The sequence below is a fragment of the Carassius carassius genome, chromosome 7 (genome assembly GCF_963082965.1).
Source record: "Carassius carassius chromosome 7, fCarCar2.1, whole genome shotgun sequence".
Lineage (NCBI taxonomy): Eukaryota > Metazoa > Chordata > Actinopteri > Cypriniformes > Cyprinidae > Carassius > Carassius carassius.
Genome location: NC_081761.1, coordinates 784,899 through 802,741, shown reverse-complemented (window position 1 = coordinate 802,741; position 17,843 = coordinate 784,899). Strand labels below are relative to the sequence as shown.

Sequence of the window (17,843 nt, the reverse complement as noted above, 5' to 3'; positions counted from 1 at the left end):
TGTGGAGTCAGTCAGACAGCGATTTACTGCCCAGCTTGATCCCCATCTACCCCTCCATCATCTGGAGCAGAATTACACCGGAATCTGCACTCTATCATTCCAGACGTTTTCCTGGAGCGACACGCTTTACTGTGGTTGGCACTGGATTGAGTATTGAGATGAAAAGATCCTATGCTGCCTATATTTATGAACAAGGTCTTTAAAGTTTAAACTCTCTGAAGTGCTGCTGCTTTATGTATCATTATAACTACACTCAGGAGCAAAACCATTGCTGCGTCAAATGCAACTCTTGATATTTACATGAAAGTGGTTGGTAAACAGCTCATGACAGACGCTTAATTGACAGTGTGTAATGTTAAGAAGTCATTTGCTCTGTTTCAGATGGTCATGTTAAGTCATCATAGGCTCCCAAAAAGGTTAGGCGCCACATTTAAGCCAAATTCTAATCCCAGAATGCATTGCACAATTATGAGTCGGGAATCTAAGGCTGATTTGTAGATATACTTATATTTAATTTAATAATAACTCATTGAAGGAATGTTTCCCAAGACGTCCAGGTTTTTCTGGTTAACATGGTCCACTTAACCACTGCTGTGCAACATAAAAATATATTTAGTTTTATTCTTATTAGAGCAGAATTGTAATCTGTTACCTATTACATTTCCAAAGTAACCTTCCCAACACTGCTTATGTTTAGATTTTGACTTCTGACAATTGTATTTAGGCTTTTTCATTGCAAAATATGTAAAAATGACTAATTTTTTCGTTGGGCACAGAATTCATTTTCCACAGTAATCCAAAAGATAATTGAAAAGAAATGCTATTGGGTTTTTTGTCAAGGGAACCAGATTGATGCAAATTTATGGGTTGGCCTACATTTATGTACTTTAGAATGAATCTGAATTAACTTAACTTGGTTAAGATACTGACTTTTGGAAGGAATTATTTATGCTCATGTTTTGTATGTTTCTGTTTGTATTGTAGGTATCTTCTAGCCGTACTTCAGATGAGATGTATTTGATGCTATGGAAAGCTGCTGATAGTGGAATGCACTGCCTGTTGAAGGAAAGGGTGTGGATACAAGTACTCCTCAAATGACTTGTTATTGCCTTGCAAACTGTAATTAATTCTGACATATTTTGGCTCTGATGCTGGAGAGCGCCACAGGCATATTCCATTAGCGTTGGGCTTTTGGGTTTGTTCTCTTGTTTGTTTTTGATGTAGAGGACGGCATGTAGTCTCGGCTTTTGCTCACTTCTGTTGTCTTTGCATTGGAGTTTCTGTCAGTTGTTTTCAGTAACATGTTCTCTATGGATTTTAATCGCTTACCCGGATTTTGAACACCCAGAGGAAAGGGTCAGGTGTTGTTTTCCAGTCATGTGTTATTTCTCACTGAGGTCTGGCCCCTTTAATGGCCTCAGCAGGTGTTCAAATGGACCGTAGCATTAACATGCTGAGAAAATCCACAAGAATAGAAGTCTCATGGGCAACTGTGCAACAGTCATTCCCGGAAGTAAAAATCCCAATCATTTTCTCCGCCTTAAAACTGTTAAAAACTGTCCTTCTGTGAACTATGAGGTTCTAAATCAATGGCATTCATCATCTGATTTTATATATATATTCATCCTCTTTAAAGCAACATGCATCCTACTGTAATAGCACCAGTGCTTGTGTGCTCTTTATGTGCAGGTTTAACGGCTGAGATGTGTAGTAGTGTTCCAGTCCGTGAGTTATAGCCTCGACTGACTCTGCTGAAAGACCCCCATGTGTAATTGTTTCAGACGGGACAGAGCGAACGCGGGAGGCTCTCTCTGTATGCCACAGGGCTTTCCTGGAAAAACTGTTGAAGTGAAGCAGATATAGGACTAATTGGCTTTCACCCTCTCCAGCCCGACTGCCTGCAGAGGCTTTCAGGAGTCAAGATGAATAACTCAAGCATGGGAAACTGTCTGGACGAGGCATTCGTTTTGTGTTCCTGTGCATTTGGCATGTCTGAGACCAAAACCGAAATACTGTTATTACAGGAATTCTGTAGATCTTAAGTGCACAAAGATTACAAGAATGACAAGGAATTAAATCATAGATTAGGATGTGCACTTGCAGTCAGAGACTTGAGGGTGGACTCGTTTCATTTTGAGACAGGAAGACAACAACCAGTGTACTATTTTAGTAAAAAGCTCTAATAGTACGTTTCGTGATAAGAATTGAAAGAAAGAAAAAATATGCAAAAAAGCAAAACATCCTGGTTTGTTTCTTGTTTCTGGGCTGCACAGTTTTCCTAAAAGGTTTTGATTAGATATCCATAGGACTATGTCATGACTATGACTTTTAAGTAATAGTATTAGTAATATTACTGTAAAATAACATTATTGTTATTAATATTATTATCACTGTTATTATTATATTATTGCTAAAAATGTCAAGCTAAATGTTACTATTGTAATATTATAGATAATAATAACATAAATAATATTAATAGTAATTATTGTTATTTTACTGTAAAAAAATATTACTATTGTGAAATAAAAAAATGAATATTAGTATTGTAATATTTTGAAGGAATAATAATTATTATTAAATTAAATATTAAACAAAATAAGAAATATTACTTTTGTAATTTTATAAAATAATCATAACAATATTTGTAGTCAAGTCAGCTTTATTTATATAGCGCTTTAAACAAAATACATTGCGTCAAAGCAACTGAACAACATTCATTAGGAAAACAGTGTCAATAATGCAAAAATGATAGTTAAAGGCAGTTCATCATTGGATTCAGTGATGTCATCTCTGTTCAGTTAAATAGTGTCTGTGCATTTATTTGCAATCAAGTCAACGATATCGCTGTAGATGAAGTGACCCCAACTAAGCAAGCCAGAGGCGACAGCGGCAAGGAACCGAAACTCCATCGGTGACAGAATGGAGAAAAAAACCTTGGGAGAAACCAGGCTCAGTTGGGGGCCAGTTCTCCTCTGACCAGACGAAACCAGTAGTTCAATTCCAGGCTGCAGCAAAGTCAGATTGTGCAGAAGAATCATCTGTTTCCTGTGGTCTTGTCCTGGTGCTCCTCTGAGACAAGGTCTTTACAGGGGATCTGTATCTGGGGCTCTAGTTGTCCTGGTCTCCACTGTCTTTCAGGGATGTAGAGGTCCTTTCTAGGTGCTGATCCAGCATCTGGTCTGGATACGTACTGGATCCGGGTGACTGCAGTGACCCTCTGATCTGGACACAGACTGGATCTGGTGGCTACGGTGACCTCGGAACAAGAGAGAAACAGACTAATATTAGCGTAGATGCCATTCTTCTAATGATGTAGCAAGTACATCTGGTGTTATGGGAAGTGTTTCCGGTTCCGGTTTACCTAATTAATGCAGCCTAAAAATCCTTTAATGGATTTGGATATTAAAAGCATATTAGTATGTTATGTGTATGCCAGGTTAAAGAGATGGGTCTTTAATCTAGATTTAAACTGCAAGAGTGTGTCTGCCTCCCGAACAATGTTAGGTAGGTTATTCCAGAGTTTGGGCGCCAAATAGGAAAAGGATCTGCCGCCCGCAGTTGATTTTGATATTCTAGGTATTATCAAATTGCTTGAGTTTTGAGAACGTAGCGGACGTAGAGGATTATAATGTAAAAGGAGCTCATTCAAATACTGAGGTGCTAAACCATTCAGGGCTTTATAAGTAATAAGCAATATTTTAAAATCTATACGATGTTTGATAGGGAGCCAGTGCAGTGTTGACAGGACCGGGCTAATATGGTCATACTTCCTGGTTCTAGTAAGAACTCTTGCTGCTGCATTTTGGACTAGCTGTAGTTTGTTTACTAAGCGTGCAGAACAACCACCCAATAAAGCATTACAATAATCTAACCTTGAGGTCATAAACACATTAATGAACTTTTCTATGACATTTGACATTGAGAGCATAGGCCGTAATTTAGATATATTTTTGAGATGGAAAAATGCAGTTTTACAAATGCTAGAAACGTGGCTTTCTAAGGAAAGATTGCGATCAAGTAGCACACCTAGGTTCCTAACTGATGACGAAGAATTGACAGAGCAGCCATCAAGTCTTAGACAGTGTTCTAGGTTATTACAAGCAGAGTTTTTAGGTCCTATAATTAATTTAGCAGTAAGAAATTACTCGTCATCCAGTTTTTTATATCGACTATGCATTCCATTAGTTTTCCAGAGCACATCTATATTATGATCAGTGATCATATTAATTACAAAAAGTATTTCCGTAGAAAGGGATCTGATATTCAATAAGCCAAGCTTTATCATTTGTTTATCCATATTGCATCTGTTTTTTTATTTGTTGAACCTCAATTAAATTGTTAATCTTAACTTGGTTTGGACGTTTTTTGTATTTTCTAGTTCAGGGAACAGACACAGTCTCTATAGTGTGATATCTAGGTGAAAGAGTCTCTATGTGCTGAGAATTAACTGTCCTCTGTGACGGGAGGCAGCTAGCAGACGGTCGGTTTAGCCAGTCTGTCTGCTTCCTGACCTGGGCCCCAGTTAGTCCAGTTTGTACTGTAAAATTAAGTCATTACTACTACTACTACTACTACTACAATTAATTTAAAATGTAAAAATTTATTTTAAAATAAATATTATTATTGTAATATTTCCCTAGTAACTGGGTCTTAAAAATATAATAATACCATTTTAATTTACAGTATAAATATAAAATTACAGAATGAATATTCATTTTTATATTTTAAAACGTAAAACCATCAAGCTTTGATTTTGTAAGGGAAACTGCAGGGAAGCTCTTAAAACCCCAAAACTTTTGTTCGACAACTTTTGTTCAACTCACATGTAAATGAACATATTGTCGTGCTTCACTCACACAACACAGTGCATGTTTTTATTCAGTTAAATCACAGTCTTTGCAATTTGTTTATCACACTAAGCCATATCACAATTTACATTATATTTCAATTAATCCTGCAGTTCTAGTAAAAAACACCCAAAAGACTTCATTGCAACAGCAAAAACTAAAGACTGTGGCGGTCGATTTTGTACAGCCAAGCAAAACTCATATTTTCCATCCAAAAAAAAAAATCACATATAATAATCATTGCACTTTCTTGCACTGCACATCTGAGACAGCGATTGCATGTCAACACTTTGCATGTCAGAGTTTGTCCCACTAGCACACTTCCCACCCAGTGACGACACGCATGTGGCTCTCATGGGTGTGGATATGTGACTTCCAGTGCTGAAAGTCCCATTATCTCACACATTACGGTTTGTTCATTTCTATTTGAGTCAGTAGGAGGTCATGAAGCTCTGATGTGTCCATATACTGAAACAGTGGATGAAGAAACTTGCCCAACAGTTTCAAGGTTTAGCGAAGCAAAGAACATTTTTCTGTTGTGGAATCATGTATCATGGAGAATATTTGTATTACATCATCAAAGCACTGGCAAAAAGCTTCATTAACCTAGATGGGTCTGCAAAATATGGAAGCCAATTCCGCTACCAAATAAAACATTTCATTTTATCTCATACCTCTAACTTTTTTCTTGCAATGCAAACTTTGTTTCTCAGAATTGCATGATAAAAACTCAAGTCAGAATTGCAGGATAGAAATTTTGCAGTTTCAAAAAATTTTGCAGATTGCAATACTAACGTTTTTTTCTCACAACTCGCAATTGTGAGTTTGAATCTTTTTTCTCAGGACTTGTTGTAAAAAAATCGAAGTTATGAGTTATAAAGTTAGAATTGCAGGATAGAGACTTGCAACTGCAAGAGTCAGAATTTTGACTCTTTTCTTGCAATTGAGAGTTAAAAAATCTTATTCTGAGAAAAAATTTGTATTTCCTTACTATTTTTCCAAAAGAAAAAACTCTCAAGTTTTTAACTCACAGTTGCGACTTTATATCACACAATTCTGACTATAACTAAAGTTCCAATCAAATTTTTTTACTATTATTATTCAGTGGCTGTAACATATATGATGAGTTATTGTGTACAATACTAATAAACTAATAACCCAGTCTGCCAAATAAAAATGCAGTATATATTAGTCTAAATGTTTTAATTGGTCTAAAATGCTTCTGTTTTTTTTTTTTTTACAAATAAAAAGAAAAAAGCTTGCAGAAAGTTTAGTGATGGCATCAGAGTGATAAATGTGGAATACAGCAAACAGAAAGTACTTTCCCTGCAGATATTTACCCTCCCCTTACATCTTCTGTGCATGAATCATCCGTATCACAGCATATTTCACACACAATGGGCTCATTGAGAGCAGTCGACGGTTTGCTCATCTCCTCGTCATTCCTGTGCTTTGACTGCTGCTCCAGTTCATGCCTGTTGATTTCCAGAACAGAGGTCAGGCGCTCTGAAAGATGGCGAGACTGACTGAGAGGCAATCTGGCACAGGCAGGAATCACTCGTCCGCACATGCCTAAAGAAAAAGAATAATACGGCATTTATTTTTAGAGGAAACACTCGCTGAGCTCCTCATCTGCACTTTCGGATCCACCGCTCATATTTAGCATCAGAACGCACTCTGACCTTTGACCTCAGACAAGTTCGGATCACAGTATAATGCTGTATCTAAATGTTAGAAATGTTCCTATGAGGTTGCCAGGTTTTCATGGAATAATGCTGATTTCATTGAGCAACACACATTCCCAGGGTGTTGCTAAGGTGTTCTGGGTGATTTCTATGGCACTTCTGTCCACCTGCTAAGGCTTCCTGAGGCCCTTTCTAATGTAAAGAGGTTGCCAGTGTGTTTCAACTTAGTTTGTAAGGTGATGTGAATTTTTTGTTGGAGTTTTTTTTTCTCAAGTGCATTGTTGTGCGGTTGCCATGGTGTTGTTATGTGGTTGCTAAGGTGATGTCTGCACATTCTTATATTTCTATGAAGTATCAAAAATATTATTGGTTTTTCCAGGGCATTGCTAAGTTACTAATCTACTACTAATAGATCTCAGACTATGCCTTTATGCCAGGGTGTCCCTCAGGGGTCAGTTTTGGGACCGGTTCTATTTAGTATTTACATGCTGCCTCTTATTCAGAAGTATGGCCTGGGATATCACTGCTACACAGACGATACCCAGATTTATATTAGCCTGATTCCACTTCTTCCTCTCTAACTCTTTCTGCCTGTTTGCTGGAAACTAAGGCATGGATGAAACATAACTTTCTAAAACTAAACTGTTCCAAAACTGAAATTCTATTAATTGGCACTCCATCTAATGTTAATAAGTTCAGTAATTTTAAACTTTCAGTTGACAATACCCAAATATCTCCTTCTGCTCAGGTCCGTAATTTGGGTGTGATTTTTGATGCTCAGTTGACTTTTAATTCTCACTTCAAAAACATAACTAAAGTTGATTTTTCCATCTTCGTAACACTGCTCGCATTAGACCCTTTCTTTCTAGAACTGATGCTGAGAGGCTTATTCATGCCTTCATCACATCATGGCTCAATTAGTGCAATTCTCTTTTTAGGGGTTTACCAGTAAGTTCTGTTAAGAGACTAAAATATATTCAAAACACAGCTGGCCGGGTTTTGACTTATACATCCTCATGCCATCACATTAGCCCAGTGCTCCAGGAACTTCACTGGTTCCCGGTTCAATCACCTATTGATTTTAAAACTCAGATTTTAACATATAAAGCAGTGCATGGGCTGGCTCCAGATTGCATTTGTGACTTAACTCTTTCCACATCCTTCATGCGCTCTCCGCTCTGCTGGTTGTTTTTCCTTGTTTCCAGTTTCTAACGTGATTTAATATATATACGTATATATAGTTTTTTTCAAGTACAATGTGGTTGTGTGCAATGTGGTTGCTGAGAAGATGTGAGTGTATTTTAACACATTTCTATGCCTTTGCTAGAGTATTATGTGGTGTTTTCAAGGTGTGGCTAAATTGCTAAAGTGATATTAGGGTTTTTAGCATGTTCCTGGGCTAATAAGAGTGGTTGCCAGGGTGTGAAACAGGTGTGAAATCATTAAATGCTGCAGAAAGAATTATTAATGCAATATTTCAGTAAATTTGTCTCTATAACAAGCTATTAAGCCTTTGCATTTCTTTAAAGCCATGTTTTGTGTTGTTGTTAAGGGACATAATCCATTTGACACAAATATTGCCTCAACTTTCTATATTTGGCTCAGCAAATGAGAAAACAATGTAAAAAAGTCAAGAAGTGATGATATCTTGGCAATGGAAGGTGATTACCTCAAAATTACCTCAACTTGTAAATATCGATGCGAAATATTATCTCACTAAGCAAATGCTGCTGATCCAAAACAGCTGAAAGCGACAACGCAGAAAGACAGGACTCAGCAAAGAGTCGTTTCTGTGTTTAGCTTTGCTGTCATGCTAACGCTGCACAGAGAACCTGTCATTTAATGACTGAACACTTCAAAACAAGTGTCATAATGATGATTACCACACAACGGCATTGAGAGAGATGTGCATGTGTGAAGAAATGTCTGTTGTGGGTTGTTTTTTGCACAAAGCTGTCTTTAATGGATCGTTGATGTCTAGAGGATGACGTTTATCTGTGACAGTGTAGCTTTCCGGTCTTTGACAGCTGTGTTCAGTGTGATTCTCCTATTGATTTGTTTGACAGAACTTCATGATAAAACTGTAAAAATAATCTGTAAAATATACGGTATAAAACTGGCAGCTGAGGTTGCCAGAATTATACCGTAAAAAATGGAGTAACACCATTTTAGAAATACTGAAATCTGTTTTGTAATACACTGGTTACCACCAAAAGCAGGCGGTGATGAGAAAGTTACATGATGAACCAAAGCCCATCACAAGCAGCTTTTAAATAATAAGATACACAGAAGGACAGAGTCATTCACAAAAACACTAAACACCATCATGGTGAACATAATAAACATAACAGATGAGAAAAACATCAAATTCAAACAAAATTTTAAATGCAACGCAGAGAATTCTGGAAACGTCAGTTTACGGTTTTTCCCTGTATATAATGTTAACCATTTAACAGGTTACTGTAGCATTTTCACAGTTTTAGTTACCGTTAAAATCAGTCATTTTTTTACAGTGAATGTGATAGAAATGTTCTTAGAACATATTTTCCTTAGCTGGGATAATAGTTAAGAGTGTGTGTGTGTGTGTGTGTGTGTGTGTGTGTGTGTGTGTGTGTGTGTGTGTGTGTGTGTGTGTCTAAATGATAAACATCAGTGATGAAATCAAATATTGTTAAATAATTCTGTAATACATATAAAAGTAACGGAGTTGACCGAATATACAGTTTGATCTTCAAGTTACTGGCAGAAATTACCCTCATATGAGATTTAATCTCTTTTATTCGAGTCACGAACAAGCATTGCCTATAGCGAACAGCTAGATTTTTATTGCAATTCTTGCTATTCATTTCAGCAGTGTTTAGTGATGAAGAAATTATACACTTCATCTTGAAGTATGAAGCTTTAAAATATAATTTGACACTTTTTTTATGGCTCAAGTGCATGAAGGCGGTTCCAGGCATCAGCATAATGTCTATTGACACTTCTTTAATCACATTGCACTGGATACGCATTGGTAATTGTGTGGGGTGATGCCAGAGAAAACATGCATCAGATGGTTGAACGGCTTCATGTATGCTGTTAAAATCTCCCAAGATGCCTCATGAAGAGTTTGTAGTGTTTGAGATGTGTGTTTACGCTGGACCCCACCGGCTGCAGTGATGCATCGTTCTGTGAAGCTGATGTAATGGCTGTTGGGATATGCTGAACGTTTCTGAAGTCATAATACACTTGTGGATGGAGAACAAAACATCTGGTCATTCCTGGACGGACGGGGCAGCGGGTCACATGAACCGCTGCTCATAAACACTCAGAAGCACACAGATGTACAGGCCTTCATCATGATGTCAAGTTCACATTAAAGTTCATTTATTTTATTTTATTTTTGCAGGTGGAACATCTGCAGCAGCAACACATTTACACAAATCAGTGAAGTGCTTAAGAATTTCATTCAGGGCCTTTTTTTATGCAAACCTCAAATGGGTTTGAGATTTCATAACAAGTGGAGTACGACAATTGTTTTTTGGTACTTATTGTTTTTATTAGGATTGTGAAGAGCATGGAACTATGGAAGCTTGTTTCTGCCACAGGATTAAAAATATATTCATTCATTCATTCAAATCCATTCATCATTCAAAAATACATTCATTCATTCATGTGTATGTATGTTTCTGACATGGAATAGACTTGGACTTTTTTAAATCTCATCATTCTGAGATTATATCTCACAATTATTAGCAGATTCTTCAGAATTGAGAGGGGAAAAGGAACCAAAAAAATTCAAAAGAAAAAAATTCGCAATTACTTTTTCTGTTGTTGTTGATTTGTTTTGTTTTTAGAACCCTTGATAGAAACATGATTCCATTGGAAACAATGCAACAAGCAAAAAAAATATTAAGAAGCTTTGTTAAAGTTTTAAATGTGAAAAAAAGGTTTAATTTGTTTCAGTTATTTTAATGTTTACCTTAAACTAAACAGAAATGGATGTTAGTGTGAAGGTTAATGTGCATTTTGTTACAAATAATGAAAATGTTTCTATGGTTTTGGTTTTAGTTATAGTTTTAGTTAAGGATAATGAAATAACCCTTGCATGAACCAAACTGCTGGTTCAGCATGATGTGAACCTACAGCTTCCCTGGAAGAACAACTCATCTGAGAATCACATCATAGTCACAGGAAACCAGTGCAGGAATGGTTCTCAGCATCAGGTCATTTCCAGGTCTCAGTGGTCTCAGACTTGAACCCCAGTGTATGTCCAGTTGACTTTTTCCAGTTAACAGCCCTTATGTAATGTATGGGTGGAGGAAAAAAATTAATTGTCATTGCATTCCTGGAGCATTGAGAGCAGATCCTGGAAAACACCGAAGTATAGAGAAAGAACCATCAGTGACCTCTGAAACACGGATACATGCTGAATTTATTGTAACAAGCCCTTCTGGAGCCGTCATAGTTATGCGGTCTAAGACTGTGAATGTAAAACGTCATATCTATTACTTGTCAAAAAGAAATAAAAGCCTTTATTGAGTGATCTATGAGTCTTGATGTCAGTTCATTCACTTGTGGTTCCAGCAGCGGAAAGTTCAAGACACACAGACGTCTGATGTTTACGAAGATAACTACAGAAACTCACCAGGTCAGAGACTGGAACTAGAAATGGAAAATGAGGTCAAAATGTCATGCATCACTAGAACTGTGAGCATATGCATTTGTTGTTTTTGTCAAGTATGAATTTTACTAAATGCATTTCATAGCATGGCTTCTTCTGAGAAAGAGGCTCAATGTTTGTAGCAATTTACTGTCGTTGTCACATAATGAGGTTTTATACAAACAGGATCTGGAGGTAAAGCGTTGAGAAACACCAGCAAACACATCGACACACAGTTCATGACATGAATAAATCAGATCTCAGGGTGTGTTGCATGAGGCTTTGATAGCTGATACTGATTTATGATGTGCTGGAAATTTCAAGCAGATTTTGTATTTTATTTTTTATAAACAGTAACTGAATATAAATTATATGACAAAATATCCCGTACATTACATATACAGTATTCCATCAAATGCTCATAATTAGGTTGCAGTTACTTTCTGCATATTATACACACAGTAAATTATTCTCAGAATGTTTAAATCTAATATTGTAGATGTCAGAAAGAGCTTTATTGCCAAGTATGCTTATGCATATAACAAATTTGTTAAAATGATAGATTACTAACTAAAACTTCCATCATGTTACTTGTAATCAGTAACGTACTACAATTTGTATATAACTCTACTAATGATAGAACAGAAATATGCTGTAAAATACCTCATCACCATTCTATTTAATCATCATTTTGGCTTTGACTGAAATCTAGCAAGAATTTCCAAGAAATGCATGAACCTTGAATGCAATGTAAGTGTCAGTTGAATGCATTCATGTCAATGCATGTGTTTCAGTACGTCAAGCTTTAGACAATACAGACCTGCTTCTGCATGAAAGGCCCTTAAAGTCAATGTGGAGTCAAATCAAGCTCTCCTTATTCATGTTCCTGGGAGGGTTATTCTTCTTCACCAAAAAAAACTCACTTAAAATAGGTAACTGAAATATTAGTTTAAATAATATTTAATAATATTAATATTAAAATATATTTTTTAATAAAAGTATGGTTTCGTGTATTGCAATAACTTAAAGCAGAATAAAAAAATTATACCAAATATTTAGAAAAATTATTTTTAAAAACACGATAACATTACCAAGACTTTAAAATTAAACATTGAACCAAAAATGGGAAAAATCTCAAAATAATTAAAAGTATTAGTTAAAACTATAATTGTACCCCAATGATACTAAAAAGCGTAATTATTAATTAATAATTATTAATAAAACGTGTATTTCATGTTACTGGCAGGGTTAGAATAGTTAACTAAATTTTAACTAATTTTATTTGAGCTATTTCTCATTTTCGTTCAGTTTAATGTGATGTACTAAAATAACTAAAGGTAAAAATGAAATAACATTTTATTAAGGTGATTTTAAAAATGAGTTAAAATTACAGAAACACACAATAGAATTACTAAAACTTTAACTGCAATAAAATTTTTAAAAAAGATTAAAAGTATTTAACAAAAACACTAATATCTCAGTGGTGCTAAAACTATTGTGTGTGATTCAATAGTGAATGCTTTTCTAAAGGAATTAATGTGTGTCTTCAAAACCTTTTATCTTGTTATCTGAATATAATAATTTTATCAAATCATTTGTGTTTCACTCCGATTGGTCACATCATGGTTTGCGGATGCTGTTTCATGTTGACTACTGACTTGTTTTTTCTCCTCGTTTGAGGGAAACAGTTGAATGATGAGATTTTTCCAGCAGTAGCCACAGAAATGAGGAGGTTTTCCAAATCATTCACAGACTGTAGATTTGTAGTAGAAATACGGTTAGTAACACGGGAAGCCAAAGCTAATAACTATGATGCGGTGTGTTACTGTATAATGTGCAGCTCAGTCAAACAGAGAGACAAACTACAGATGTCTGTGTTTTTCTTGTCTTTTCTTCAAGTGAAGCTGCATGAAGAGCATCTGACGGCTCACTGAAGAACAAAAACTTGTTCTAAGAACGTTTTGCTAACGTTCCTATTAAGTTATGAAAGCTATATTTCTGAATGTTCTTTGAATGTTTCAGTTTTTTTTTTTTTTATGTCTTAAGGAAACATTCCATTGTATCATTTTGGAAACACATGAATGTTACTTTTCAAAGTTCTTTGAACGTTCTTAAACAAGTAACATTTTAAAAAATTAGACAAACATTTTAGAACCATTCAATAAATGATGCATACGTAATGTATTTGTGGAAGTGGTTCGAAAACGTTATTAAACGGGTTACTGGAAGAACGTTTGTTCATTACTTTAACAAAAAACGTTTAGTTAATATTCCCATGAAGTTAATGAAAACATTATTTCTGAATGCTCTCTGAGCGTTCAAACTATTCAGATTTTTAAATGTTTTTTATATGATACATATTTTTTGGTTATGTGAACATTAAGAGAGCTTTCCATTGTATCATTTTGTTACTTCTAATGTAATGTTACTTTTGATGCTCGCTGAACATTCTGAAACAAAAGAAATGTTTCTGAAAAAAAAATGTTCCATGTATGTTCCATGTTTTGTCACATTTTATGAATATTATAAAAAAAATATGTTGATAGAAGAATGACAGTGTAACAGACATCTATCGCATAAATTCATCATTTTGTATCATGTTATCTCATATAATTTACAGTAATCATCTTCTCTTTCTGCCAACTGACACTATTCTTCCATCGTATATACGGCACGACTCTAATGTAGATGTCATACAAACGTTCACATCGTTATACTGTAATGGATTGCATATGTGGAGTTACAGCTGAGGTTTGCGTTTATGTTGTGTGCATCGGTTTGCCACAGAATGATGATGTAATCTGGACATCTGACGGCGATGGCTTTGGTTTCTCTCCAGACTGCTGATACAGCTCCTTGGCTTTGGCACACAGCTTTTTCTGTGACTCATATTTTTATTCATTGTTATCTTTCCCACTGAGATTCACTTGTAAAGTTATTTAGGTTTCGTGCCACATAACAGACATCATTTAGTCGTCAACAGCTATTTTCCACTCTCTCTGACCCTTAAGCTGAGACTGTACAAAGCTCATGAATAGTTAATGAGGGCAACACTGCCAACATACTGGCAAGGTTCCTTCAGTGTTCTTCCCATAACATTAATAGAACGTTTAAAGTCATCCGGTCATTAAACGTGTTCTCAAAATGCCCAAAGCAGTATTTATACATGGAACTTTCTGCAGACATGGTTTTAGAATGTTCAAAAGCAACACTCTCATAATGTTTGCAAAATGATACAATGGAACATTTGCTTCAACAAAATCACTTTCAAAACGTTTAAAAATTAAACATTCAGAAATAACATTTTCATAACTTCATGAGAGTTTTTTTTTTTTAGCGGGATAAATGAGGAAAAAAAACAACAACTTTTTTTTAAATGGAACATTTTTAGTGTGAAAAGCCTTATAAAGTTGACCATCTTTCAGGATCTGTAGATTTCCAGGACTTTTGGTTTTCTGTTCATCATAACCAGTATCGTTATGACTTTATCTTTCTGTTCAGCAGCACAATAATGGCTCTTTTATATGCCAATAAAGGGCTTTTCTTGACATGAATGAATGAACCGTGGGATCTAAAACGATGCTTTGTGTTGGCCGAAACAAAAAGCATTGCTCATCCTTCAGAAGTCAAATATTTTGCTCTATTATCAATATTTATCTGAAGTTTCTCAGTCCTTTTGAGCACTGTTTACACCCATAAACAGCATGATGATCTTTAAGCTGTGAATCGCTCTTCCAAGCCTGCTATCGCTGAAGAGCATGTGAACTCCTTTACCATAAATACATTTGCTCACACTTTGAGTGATTTTAAGGCTGTGAAGATGCACGTTCATTTCCTTAACTAGTTGTTATGATCTCAAACTTTTCTAGAAATGTGCAAAATAAATCGTAAAAGGTGGACCTACATGTATTTTACTGGAAATAAATTTGTTAATTTGACTCTGAAACTGAATTTGAATTTATCATTAGTCTATCTGCCTCTATTATATATACAGGTGTATTTTATATATACTGGTAAAAGTTCAAAATATATATTTATTATTATTTTATTACATTGCTCACCAATGCTGCATTTATTTGATCGAAAATACAGTAAAAATTGTGAAATATTTGTGCAATTTAAAATCTATTTTTATGTGAATCACGCTGTTATTTTAATCTTATTACTGTATTGATACAGTTATATTTTTATTCATATTTTGAAACAGTTTTTATATTTTCAGTTTTTTATAAAAAAAAATTGTTAAAGTTTTAGTAATATGTTTGTCATTTCTAATAGCTCTTGTTATATATATATATATATATATTAATATTGTAACATTTTAAAATTATATTAGAAAACAATGAATAAAAACCTATTTACTTTAACATTAATGAATGATGTTACTTAACATTAACATTAAGATAATGAACTTCTAAAACTACACTCATTATTTTCCATTTGCAACACTTTTTTGGATTTAAAACTGTTTCGTTGCATCGCATATTTTGCATGCGATCTGGGCTGACAGTGATGTGATATTTGGTGGAGTTTCTTTATTATAATATGAAGTTTAGTTTGTGAGCTTTAGAAGCAGCTGTGCAGAAACACCGAGCTATTGTGTCAGATTTGTTGCAATGTGATTACATGACCTGTCTATTAAAACAGTCATGTCTGGCAGTTAATGTTGTCCCAGCTGGTTTAAACAGTGCATAATTCATCATTCAGAGCATATACTGTATCTGTGATGCTGAACGCTGAGCTGTGACATCACACTTTATTCATCACTGCATGCTGTGTTCAGGTGAGGGTGGGACCGTTAAAGCATGGACTCGAGGAAATATTAAGCGAGATGTGATGAAAGGAAAGAGAAAAGCAGTCACTCCTACTAAGTCAACATCCCGTCGGATTAATCTGAGGAACTGTGGTCCGTTTGGCCGCCGCTAATCAGCTCTGAATCATTTGAATAACAATTCAACCTTTATTTTTCTTCTACAGCTCACTTTGTTTCAATACGATCTCATTTCTTTGGTGTTGTGAGCTATTTGGGGAGTACTTGTTATAGCCTAAGTGTTTTTTTAGGAAGTGTTATTTAAATCCAAATGCTGTTTTGGAATCGGTTCTTTAAACCGATTAAAGGATTAATCCAAGGATTATTAATTAAAGTTTGTGATAGAAACGTAAACAATGTAACTTGATAGAAACCAGCAGCTAGGCTATATTTAATAAATATGATTTCACTTGATTGAATCGCTTTGGATTTGATTCACTGAAGTGAATCGTTCAAATGAACCGGTCGCTCACATGAATCAGTTCAATCCAGGTTCATCTGACGCTGTTTGTCCCATTGTTAGTGTCTTTGGCTTGCCGTACAAGCTGTATTCTTCCTCTGCATGCACAGTTAGGTAAATGGCGAATATCTAAATGAATTTTTGAAACAAAACGTTGAAACTAAGGTTTAATAAAAAATCCTCTTAAAATTTAATGAAAGATAATAGTAAAGAAGAAAGTAAATCAGAAAGCATCATAACCCTTAAAAGAGGTCTTAAGGTCCAAAATTGTGAGAAAATGGGCGAAAGATGAAGAGGGAGAAGAAATGTGTTGCACACTATGCATGACAATTGTTAGATCATGCAGGGATCAGGTTTGTATCTCCAACACAGAAATGTAAGTAATCACTACATTAACTACATTAACGTTTTTGGCAACTGGAAAATGCAACTATGCAGAAGTGTGTGTGTGTGTGTGTGTGTGTGTGTGTGTGTGTGTGTGTGAGAGAGAGAGTGTTCGGTTCTTTAAGAATATCCCCACCGAACGGGGCGTCAGGAGAGGACACGTTGTTACAACTCGTTGTGGGTTTTTATTTACCCTGATTTATTTTTCATAAACAATTGATTAGTCCACACACATCAGCAGGTTATAAACCTGGAGAAATGGAGAGGTTACAATGTAAACAACAATATTGATAGCCACATACATAATATACCATAAAATCTGAATATAAATATATATTACATATTATAACATATACAAATATAAGTAAAATATAAATTTCAATATAGTCAGTATTTAATCTTATAAATATCATAATATACTTAGTATTTAAACTAAATGACTACACAAAGCACATGCATATTAACACAGAAATGCAACAACTTCACACACACCAAATATACAATGTCAATGTTACACATTAAACCAATAGCGTTCTCAGTCTGTTGACTCAAAGTGAAAACAGTGAGTGTAGTTCTAAGTGGCATCGCTGAGCATAGTAATCCATTACAAAATGTAAAGTGATCAACTACATTACCCATCCAGCACTGCAAACAGGAAGTAACTCGTGTGACAGTGAAACGCTCCAATTTCAAACATTTGCCTTTTATATAGCCACGGATACTATCGAGCCGACAATATTAAACATCAGACCGCACACAAGGTTTTATCAGCGTGACCAAAGTAACAGTTTTCAATCATACAAACCGCGCACATGTAACGGCAGCACAGCAGTAACGCAACAGACAACAAACTCAATGGATAAAAACAGCAGCTTACCGGTGGCGCATCTCTCCTGACGAGACAACATGCCAAAATGAATACTCGCTCCCGCTTATAGCCCGCGCTCATTCATTACTGGATTTAACACACCTGTTTGGGATTTGACTGGTCTGTGCTTCAATCAGGTAAGTGAAA

The 17,843-nt window shown here is 35.3% G+C and overlaps 1 protein-coding gene across 1 annotated transcript in view; it reads left to right on the top strand.

Annotated features, from left to right (window-relative positions):
• Positions 1-11,405: 11,405 nt before the first annotated feature.
• Positions 11,406-17,843, top strand: part of LOC132143338 (amyloid-beta A4 protein-like) — an 88,022-nt gene continuing 81,584 nt past the window's right edge. The window contains exon 1 of the mRNA XM_059553462.1: positions 11,406-11,409. The gene's annotated coding sequence lies outside the window, so the exon portion shown is untranslated. The remainder of the gene's footprint in view (positions 11,410-17,843) is intronic.